The 11,059-nt window shown below is 44.2% G+C and overlaps 1 non-coding gene across 1 annotated transcript; it reads right to left on the bottom strand.

The window, feature by feature from the left end:
- Positions 1 to 10,320: 10,320 nt before the first annotated feature.
- Positions 10,321 to 10,394, bottom strand: trnat-agu (transfer RNA threonine (anticodon AGU)). Its single transcript has one exon. It is a non-coding gene; the product is annotated as a tRNA-Thr (tRNA).
- Positions 10,395 to 11,059: the final 665 nt, after the last annotated feature.

Below are 11,059 nucleotides of genomic sequence, written 5' to 3'. Positions count from 1 at the left end.
GAGGCATTCCGCCAAATGACTTTGACGGTCTGCTCGGGGAACCATCATACAGGATCCACCGTCTCCTTTCCCCGTTGGGCCTTGAGGACATTCTGTGCAGACGACTGCCTGATGGATCGGTGGTCAAAGGTGTTTTCCCGCAGAAACTGCTCCACGAAGGATAGGTGGTCCGGCACGGTCCAACTGCATGGAGTGTTCCACGGCAATGTGACCAGGCCCATCCTTCGCAACACCGGGGACAGATACAACCTCAGCACGTAGTGACACTTGGAGTTGGCGTACTGGAGGTCTACACACAGCTTGATGCAGCCGCACACGAAGGTGGTCATCAGGATGAGGGCGACGTTGGGTACATTTTTCCCGCCCTCATCCAGAGATTTGAACATCGTGTCCCTCCGGACCCGGTCCATTTTAGATCCCCAGAAGAAGCGGAAAATGGCTCAGGTGACCACGACAGCGCAGGAGTGGGGTATGGGCCAGACCTGCGCCACATACAGCAACAACGTGAGCGCCTCGCACCTGATGACCAGGTTCTTACCCACAATGGAGAGAGATCGCTGCCCCCACATGCCCAACTTTTGTCGTACCTTGGCTACTCGCTCCTCCCAGGTTTTGGTGCACGCCCCGGCCCTTCCGAACCATATCCCCAGCACCTTCAGGTAATCTGAACTGACGGTGAAGTGGACAAAGGATCGGTCAGCCCAGTTCCCAAAGAACATGGCCTCGCTCTTGCCGTGGGTAACTTTGGCTCCCGAGGTCAGTTCGAACTGGTCGCAGATGCTCATCAGTCTGCGCACGGACAGCGGATCCGAGCAGAAGACGGCGACGTCATCCATGTGCAGGAGGGAGGCTTTCACCTGAGTGCCTCCGCTGCCTGGGATTGTCACCCCTCTTATGCTCGCATCCTTCCTAACAAAGAACCATTTAATACGACTCGCTATTTTCTGTCCTTAATCCAATTTTGTACAAAGCTGCCTGATTGTCGGTGCTGTTACTCAGTGTCCTTGTGCCATTGTGCAGTGAGGGTGAGTCTGTCAGCACGTGTGTTGCTGAGTCTGGGATCCTTGAGCAATCTGACTACAATCGTATTTTTACAAAAATAATTGGGGAAATGAACATATTTCACGAACAGGCAGCTGGAATTTGAAACAGCCAGTGGCAGAGTGGCACAGCGGAAGTGTGTTGGGCCCTTAAACCAGAGGTCGAAACCATTCTCTGCTATTTTGTAGTAACACAAACAGGTCACTTTCAAAACATCTAGTGTTTATCCACAATGACATCATGCTTCTTACTTTACTGCAATGAGCTTTTTTCTTCCAGAGATCATATCAATCAGCAACAAATCTCACAAATCACCGAGTCTCTCCCCCTTTGTCAACCCCTTCCTGCAGAGTCTCCGTTCCACCACCAGATGGTGATGTTGGCCACAATAAAACCAGGGCAAATGGTCACAGTGAGGAGACGGTCAGCAACAGAAAAGTGAAACAGTAACAGGGAAAACCTTGACACGACAACAGGGGACATCTTTACACAACAGAAAACATATTTACACAACAGGAAATACCTTGATACAACAGGGAGAACTCAATAAAATATAAATGCCTTGATTCTCCATCTCAGTCTTGTTGTCTGTCTGTTTCTCTCTCTCTGCGTCCCTCACTTTAGCTTCCTCACAGTCTATTGGTTTTCTGTGTGTTTTTCTCTCTGTCCCATTGTCGATGGTGTTACTCAGCGTTCTTGTCACATTGTGTAACCAGGCTGAGCCTCCCAGCACCTGTGTTGCTGTAATAAAAACAGAAAATGCTTGAAATACTCAGCAGGTCTGGCAGCATCTGTGGAGAAAGAAACAAAGTTAACGTGAGCTAACGAAACAGATCTGAAATGTTAACTGTTCTCTCTGCACAGATGCCGCCAGACCTGCTGACTATTTCAAGCATTTTCTGTTTATGTTTCAGATTTCCAGCATCTGCAGTATTTTGCTTTTGTACGTGTGTTGCTATGTCTGGGACTGTTTGAGTGCAATGCTATTGCTTTATAAACAGCGTTGAAACAAACATTTATCTAGTTAACACACAGCACTAATACACAGCTGGATATAAACAGCAGCCTGCAGCAGAGGGTGCAGTGGAAGTTTATTAACACAAATAATTCACCAACACTATATTTACTGCTATCCTCAATCACACCACACTTCATCTTAACACGTTTTACTCTTCATTTACATCAACTTCTTGCTTCCAGTAAACACTTCAATTTGGAACACAGCTTCCAAATCACCTTTATTCACAAACCCGAACACAAACTGCAAATGCTGCAAACACACACTCGCCCAGATTTTCCCCTTTCTGTCAACCCATTCCTGCATCACTGCCTCTCCACCAGCAGTTGTCGCTAGAATCATACAATCAGAGAATGGCGAAAGCACAGAAGGTGGCCGTTCGGCCTGTCGAACCCGTGCTGGCTCTCTGCTAGAGCAACTCACCTCGTCTCACTCCCCAATCAGTTCAATTTTGGTGGTGGGAAAACTTCTCAAAAGAATAATTCGGGACAAAATTAATAGTCCCACGGACAAATGTGGGTTAATTCCAGAAAGTCAGCATGGATTTCTTAAGGGAAAATCATGTTTAACTGTCCTGCTGGAGTTTTTTGATGAGGTAACAGAGAGGGATGATGAGGGCAATGCTGTTGATGTGGTGTACATGGACTTTCAAAAGGTCTGGCAGCATCTGAAAGGTCACTGACGTGAAATGTTAACTCTGCTTCTCTCTCCACAGATGCTGCCAGACCTGCTGAGTATTTCCAGCACATTTTGTTTATATTTCAGATTTCTAGCATCTGCAGTATTTTTATTTAATTGACTATCAAAAGGAGTTTGAAACAGTGCAACACAACAGACTTGTGAGCTAAGTTATAACTCATGGAATAAAAGGGACAGTAGTAACATGGATATGGAATTGGCTGAGTGACAGGAAACAAAGAGTAGTGAGCAATGGATATTTTTCAGGCGAGAGGAAGGTTTGCAGTGGAGTTCCCCAGGAGTCAGTGTTGGGGCCCTCGCCTTTCCTGATATATGTGAATGACCTAGACCTGAGTGCACAGGGCACAATTTCAAAGGTTATGGATGATACGAAAATAGGAAGCATTGTGAACTGTAAGGAGGATAGTGTCAAACTTCAAAAGGACATAGACAAGTTGGTGGAATGGGAGGACAGATGACAGGTGAAGGTCAATGTAGAGAAATGTGAATTGATTCATTTTGGTAGGAAGAACATGGAGAGACAATATCGAATAAAGGGTACAATTCTAAAGGGGGTGCAGGAGCAGAAGGACCTGGGGGTATAAGTCATCCAAGCTGGTGGAATTGGTGTAGAGAGCGGTTAATAAAGCATACAGTGTCCTCGGCTTTAGTGATAGAGGCATAGAATACAAGAACAAGGAGGTCATGTTGAACTTGTATAAGACACTAGCCTTAGCTGAAATACTGAGTCCAGTTCTGGGCGCACACTTTAGGAAAGATGTGAAGGCATTGGAGAGATTATGGAAAAGATTCATGAGAATAGTTCCAGGGCTGGGGCAGCACAGTGGTGCAGTGGTTAGCACTGCAGCCTCACTGCTCCAGAGACATGGGTTTGATTCTGGGTACTGCCTGTGCGGAGTTTGAAAGTTCTCCCTGTGACCACGTGGGTTTTCACCGGGTGCTCTGGTTTCCTCCCACAGCCAAAGACTTGCAGGTTGATAGGTAAATTGGTCATTCCAAATTATTCCCAGTGGTGGCAGGGATTACTGCAGGGTTAGGATCAATGAGTGGTTGTTGTTCAGCACAGACTTGGTGGGCCAAATGGCCTGTTTCAGTGCTGTATCTCTAAATAAAAAATAAATAAAAATAAATGAGGAACTTCAGTTATGAAGATAGATTGGAGAAGTTAGGACTGTTTTCCTTGGAGAAAAGAAGGCGAAGAGGAGATTTCATAGTGGTATTCAAAATGATGATGGGTGTGGACAGAGTGGATAGGGAGAAACTGTTCCCACTTGTGAAAGGATCGAGAACGAGAGGGCACAGATTTAAAGTCATTGGTAAAAGAAGCAAAAGCGACATGAGGAAAAACTTTTTCACGCAGCGAGTGGTTAAAGTATGAACTGCCTGAGAATGTGATGGAGGCAGGTTCAATTGAAGAATTCAAAGGGGAATTAGACTGTTATCTGAAAAGGAAGAATGTGCAGGATTATGGGGAGAAGACGGGGAAGTGACATGAGGTGAATTGCTCATTTGGAGAGTCAGTGCAGACACGATGGGCCAAATGGCCTCCTTCGGGGCAATAACAATTCTGTGATTCCAATATTCAAGACATTTATATATAATAAAAGCAAAATACTGCGGATGCTGGAAATCTGAAATAAAAACAAGAAATGTTGGAAATACTCAGCAGGTCTGGCAGCATCTGTGGAGAGAAAAGCAGAGTTAACGTTTCAGGTCAGTGACCCTTCTTCAGAAATAATAAATATTAGAAATGTAAAAGGTTATCAGCAAGTAAAGTGGGGGTGGGGCAAAGGAGAAGGTGTAAATAGGACAAGGTCACAGAATAGCTGACCAGAAGGTCATGGAGCAAAGGCAAACGATATCTTAATGGTGTGTTGAAAGACAAAGCATTGGTACAGCGTGATGCCACTACCAAACGCATCTTCCCCTCCCTTCTCCTGTCAGCCTCATTAGTTCTGTGAATAATACAATGATTTAATAGACAAAGTTTTGAAACATTCCTGCCCATAAATCTTGGTAACAGAGAGTGTGTGGATCTCCTGACTCAGAATGTTTAATGGATACAGTCCTCAGATCCGACAAGGAACCCCTGAACATCCACAGTAAAGACAGTGTGGATGAGGAAATGTAAGAGCCGGGAGCTGAAACTCAGGGACGGCCGAGCTCTCCTGTCATTGAGCTTGTGTGTCTGCTCTGCTCGCCGCACTTCCGGCTCTACTTTGTTTCCAATGAAAAGATGAAAAGGGCCGTTCGGTTTTCCTCTCACTGACAGCATGTTTCACTTGGGTTAATATAACCCGGGACTTTTGCTGCTGAAATGAATTCTGCAAGGTCCCAGCAAACACACCGGCTCCCTCCTTTCTCCCCTCTTTCTATCGGATTGTTTTACCAGGAGGGGCTCAATAATAACAAACCCCCTGCAGGGAATGACCGCAAATTGAGCATCTAAATGGGGCAAGTGGGCAGCTTTCTGGGTTCTAGGTTCCCCCTACCCCGCCCCTCCCTCCCTCCAGTCCAAGCCCCTCTTCACTTTCTTTGGGACTTTGATGAGGGTGAAATGGGGAAAGTTCCCATTGATGTTTGAATGCTGAATTGCTGCAGAGATCTGCGCACGCGCGCTGTAGCCCCGCCTCCTGTGAGACGTCACAATGAGGAGTGGAGCGCATGCGCAGACTTTCCCCAACCCAGTCTGTGAGGCCATTCACTCAATCAGGGCAAGATGCTTTAAATCAGCTGCTAATGGAGACTTCCCGGGCCCGGGGGAAGGGAACAAACAGCATCTGCTTCCAGCAGCCACTGCTTTGGGAGCGTGTCCGCAGATGTGCTCAGAGATTAGCATTGAGTGGTGGGAAGTTGAGGGGGAGTCGGGGAGTGTTTGTAACAGACACTGTGGAGCAGGAGCTGCTCCCGGAACATGGAGTGAGCCGGGGACACGGGGAAGGGAGAGTTAATTCTCGGACAGTGTCTGTACAGGCTCAGGGAGACACAATGGGAAGAAATCACTATTGAAAATCACTGACAATTTCACCACCCAAAGGAGAGGGAATTTTCTTGCTTTAGTTCCAGTCTCTCACTGTTTGTTGGATTGTGAACAGTGGAGGAAAAATAGCCGCAAAATAACGATGTGGACAGTTAGACAAAGAACATTTATTGCAGACACCAGGTGAGAAGTGTGAAAGGCACATTTTAAATAGTGGCTGCTTGTTTTCCGTTGAAATAGAAATGTGACTGTGTAAAGGTCACTGCTCTATCGGACAGTCCCAGTCATTGAGCAGTGCAGGACTTGTGTTGTTTCTGAATGTCACAAACTTGTTGTAAAACCTGGTAAACAGAAGCTGAATGCTGCAGTACTGCAGTGGAGTCAGACACTGACACTGTTTGTGTTCCTGGTTTTCATTTCGCGATTGTTCATAATGATTATTATTGGGACGATTACATTGATCGCTTTTGTATCTTCTATCTCACCAGTTCTTTCATTCCTGCAGGAAAATACATGAAGGAACCTGAATGGATGTGGTGATTCCTGGACACAAGGAAAAGTGCAGTGATCTCGTTCCAACACACAGTCGGTACAGGATCACTCCCAAAGCACAGAGATACTGCCAGCTCATCAGTTCCACTGGAACAAACAAAAGAAGTAGTCAGACAGACACTGATCCCAAAGTCGAGAGACACATTTTCAATCCAACAGTCAAACAACAGCAGGAGAGACAGAAGTTGTTTCCATTTCACTCCAATTCAGTACAGCTGACAGGTTGATACATCAATCGCAGTCCAAAAACAAACTCACTATCAGATCTCAATAAACTCTGTCACCATGGTTACATTTTAAATATAAAATCTGAAATAGAACAGACAAAATTTACATGATTGAAAGGTACAGAATGAATGCAAGGAGGCTTCAAGGGGATTTGGACAGGCTAAGTGAATGGGCTAGAACATAGCAGATGGAATATCATGTGAATAAGTGTGAAGTTCTCCACTTTGGTAGAATAAACAGAAAGACAGAGTATTTCTTAAATGGTGAGAGGCTGGGAAGTGTTGATGTCCAAAGGGACCTGGGTGTCCTTGTTCATGAGACACTAAAAGTTAGTGTGCAGGTGCAGAAAGCAATTAAGAGGCAACTGGTATGTTGGCTTCATTGAAAGGGGATTTGAGTGCATGAGTAAAGATGTATTGCTTCAATTGTATAAAGTCTAGATGAGACCGCACCTGGAATATTCCGTACAATTTTGGTTTCCTTATCTAAGGAAGGATAGACTTGTCATAGAGGGAGTGCAACGGAGATTCACCAGACTAATCCCCTGGGATGGTGGGGTTGTCTTCTGATGAGAGACTGCAGAAACTGGGCCGAAATTCTCTGGAGTTTTGAAGAATGAGAGGTGATCTCATTGAAACTTTCAAAGTTCTTACAGGGTGTCGCAGGGGAGATATGGATAGGATGTTTCCTCTGTCTAGTGCGTCTAGAACAAGGGGACACAGTCTCAGAATAAGGGCAGGCCATTTGAGACTGAGATGAGCAGGAATTTCTTTGCTCAGAGGGTGGGAAATCTGTGGAATTCTTTATCCCAGAGGGCTGTGGAGGCTCAATCATTGAACATATTCAAGACAGAAATCGATAGATTATGGCATAGAGGTAGATGATCAGCCACAATCTGTTTGAATGGTGGAGCAGGCTCGATGGGCTGAATGGCCGAATGCCCCTATTTCCGATGAATCCCATAATGTACATCAGACGTTAGACCATGTTATGCATTACATACCAGTTCAAAAATCCCACAGAGATTAAGACTGAAAGATACAGTATCAATTCCATTACTACAAAATGAAGGACTTGGAGCTTGCAGACCAGCCCATGTATAAGATTGAAAGTTAAATTTTCATTCACAATCGTTTTCACAGAACTGAATATTAAATACCAATCCACAACTTGTACAGGACTACCAAATAAAACCTACAACTGTAAAATACAGTTAATCCATATTTTAAATTAAACACAAGGCAAACAAATATTGATACATTAAGAGAGAGGGAAACAGTGAAAGCGAAGCGGAGCATAAAGAGCCCAGGAGAGGGAGAAAGATTTCACTCGGAGAGCAGGGAACAGCGAGAGCAGACGTCAAAAAAGGCAAAGGAATACACAATTAACGGGAGAACACTGAATGGTGTCGAGGAAGTGAGAGACGTTGGAGTGAATGTCCACAGATCCCTGAAGTAGCAGGACAGGTCAATAAGGTGGTTCAGCTGGTATATGGAATCCTTTCCTTTATTAACTGAGGTACAGAATATAAGGGTGATCTGGGTGTCCATGTCAATAAGTCACTGAAAGCTAACATGCAGGTGCAGCAAGTAATTAGGAAGGCTATTGGTATGTTAGACTTTATCACAAGAGGATTTGAGTACAGGAATAGTGAATTCTTGCTTCAATTGGAAAGAACCTTGCTTAGACCGCACTTGGAGTACTGTGTGCAGTTTTGGTCTCCTTACCTTAGGAAGGATATTATTGCCACAGAGGGAGTGCAACAAAGGTTAATCAGACTTGTTCCTGGGATGGTGCGAATGTCCTATGAAGAGAGATTGGGGAAACGGGCTGTATTCTCTGGAGTTTCAAAGAATGAGAGGTGATCCCATTGAAACCCACAAAATACTTAAAGGACAGTCAGGGTAGATGCAGCTAAGATGTTTCTCCTGGTTGGGGAGTCGAAAACCAGAGGGTGCAATTTCAAAATAAGGATGAAACCACTTAGGACAGAGATGAGGAGAAATGTTGTTACTCAGAGGGTTGTGAATCTTTGGAATTCTTTACCCCAGAGGGCTATGGAAGCTCAGTCATTGAGTATGTTTGAAGCAGAGATTGACAGATTTCTAAATACAAATGACATAAGGGAATATGAGGAAAGTGTGGGGAAATAGGCATTGAAGTGGATGATCAGCCATGATCATATTGAATGGTGGGGCAGGCTCGATGGGCTGAATGGCCGACTCCTGCTCCTATGTTCCTATGTTCCTAACTCCACATGATCGGTGAGGCACAGCTTCAGGCCGACTTGGTGGGTGGTGCAAACTGATATCACTGCTTCTGGTCTTCACCAGAACAGAGAGTGAGATGGAACATTGATCATCAAACAGACTGTGAGAGAATACAACAGAATAAAACACATGGAGAGACACTGTGGAATAACAAATAGATTTGATTGGAATGTTGAATTTTGATTGGAATAGATAAAACAGCAGATTAAATTGGGATTCTCATCATTATATTGATCTGGGACAGAAAAGAGAAACTGGTGGGAAGAAGGAAGAAAAGAAAGGATGGAACTGTTCAGTTTTTCTGAGTTTTTTCACCCACCCATCAAAGCTGGATTTTAAAAAAAGATGCAAATAACGAAGAATTTCACCAAAAAGGGAGATTAAATGCTGCCGAAACCTTGGATCGAATGATGCCCCAACAGATCACCTGTTTAACTGTCTCCTCACTGGGGGATTTCAATCAGTGAGTAATATTATTCTCTACCTTTTTTTTTGTTAAATGAACCCAGAACTGTCACTTGGAGTTAATATCTGTGTTTCCACTCCTGAATAACAAAAGTGTGAATTTCTCAATATTTTTTGGACACATTTCCTGCTGGAAGAACTAAGAACTCTTTTCTAATTTACACAATACTATGTACACACTCATCAAGCCTCCGAAGCTAGCATCCTTGGTGCTGCTCTCTCTTCCAAACCTCATCTCATGTGACTGTTACATCAGCACTCTGACAGTGGGAGGGGTTGATCCCACTGTCTTCAGCATTAACCCTTTACATCCTTATACTACACTGTCTGTTCAAAAAAATTGGGTGGAGGGAACCTCTTTCATTTATTGAAACACCAACAGCTGCCAGTTGAAAATCAACTCAACCCATCAGAGAGAGAGAGAGAGAGTGAGAGACTGTCAGAGAACTTCCTGCATCCAGTCCTGACCCTGTCACACTCAGCAGATGCTCACCCAGACCCCACTCTCATCAACACTGAATACTGTTACCGAGACCCTTCAAATACTGTTTATAAAAAGGTAGAACAGGTCAAAGTTCACACAGCTGTATTGAATAGAACAAAGTTTAATATTTTCTCACCGTCTGTCGGTAACCACATGAGACATAGGTTTTCTTATTTGCTTCCTTTGATTTTTCTTGTTCCTGACTGACAAATATTCCAAACCTCGGATCAACCCTCCCACTTGCGTCATGTCCCAGTCACGGTTGAAAGCAACACATAACGACACAAACACTCTGAAACAGACAACGCAGTCACACTTTCCTTCAGTGAGATTAATGTCGAGCTGTTTTCCAGGTTGAATGTAACTGTGAACAAACTTCTATCAAAGAAGTTGCCTTTGGCGTATCAGCACTGAATTTCTGTGCAAGGAGGAACAGCCATTCCAAACTCACATCCTTCACAAAGGCTGTTTTCTCCTGTGACTGAAATTCATTATGTAATTTGAATTCGAAGTCAAATTTCACAAGACAGAAATGTAAATGAAAGATAAGGAAGCTTCTAAAGCACACTGCAAATGTGCAATAAGACTCTGCTGGGAGTTGAACCCAGGATCTCCTATTTACTAGACAGGGGCTGTAACCAACTAAGCTACAGAGCCAGATTGAAAAGGCTTGCGCAGTTGAAATCAGAGAAGGGCACTATTTATTCTCATCCCACTTCTCCACTGGTCACAACATATTTTAACTTTTCCCACTTCCTGATACAGTCGATCATATACTGTATTTTTCCCAGAACTGAGAATGAATGTTTTGGAAGTAAATACATAATTCAATTTTTTCCAAAAGTTTACAGAATACAACATGTGAGTAATATTCCCCATTGCTTTCTCAGCACTGATGGACTGTGAAGCGGGAGACAGCCAGAAGTCCCACTGAGCCGCACTGACCCTGTGCTGAGAAGGAAATGAGATAAAGTTCAATTCTTCGCAGCAAGATGCTGCAGAGAGATAAGAGTCCTGAATCAAAGTGAGACTTTCTCATACTGTTGTTGAATTTCACGTCAAACAATCCTTGTACTCTCTGCTAATGAAGCCTAAAAAAAGGGAAAAACTGAATGGCACTCAAACTCACAACCCTGAGATTAAAAGTCTCATGTTCGACTGACTGAACTGTCACTTCTACTCGGTCTCTTATTGGATGGATGCAACTGTATGCTCCAACGCTGGGGCAGCTTTCAAATCCTCCCATGGATCCACATGTCAGACTGAGTTCCATGTTGCAGACTCAAGCAAAGGAAATTTGCTCACTTCCAAAACTATCAGTG

This window comes from Heterodontus francisci, unplaced genomic scaffold (genome assembly GCF_036365525.1).
Source record: "Heterodontus francisci isolate sHetFra1 unplaced genomic scaffold, sHetFra1.hap1 HAP1_SCAFFOLD_43, whole genome shotgun sequence".
NCBI classification, from domain to species: Eukaryota; Metazoa; Chordata; class Chondrichthyes; order Heterodontiformes; family Heterodontidae; genus Heterodontus; species Heterodontus francisci.
The sequence above is the reverse complement of the archived record's forward strand: the minus strand, read 5'-3'. Positions and strand labels throughout refer to the sequence as shown.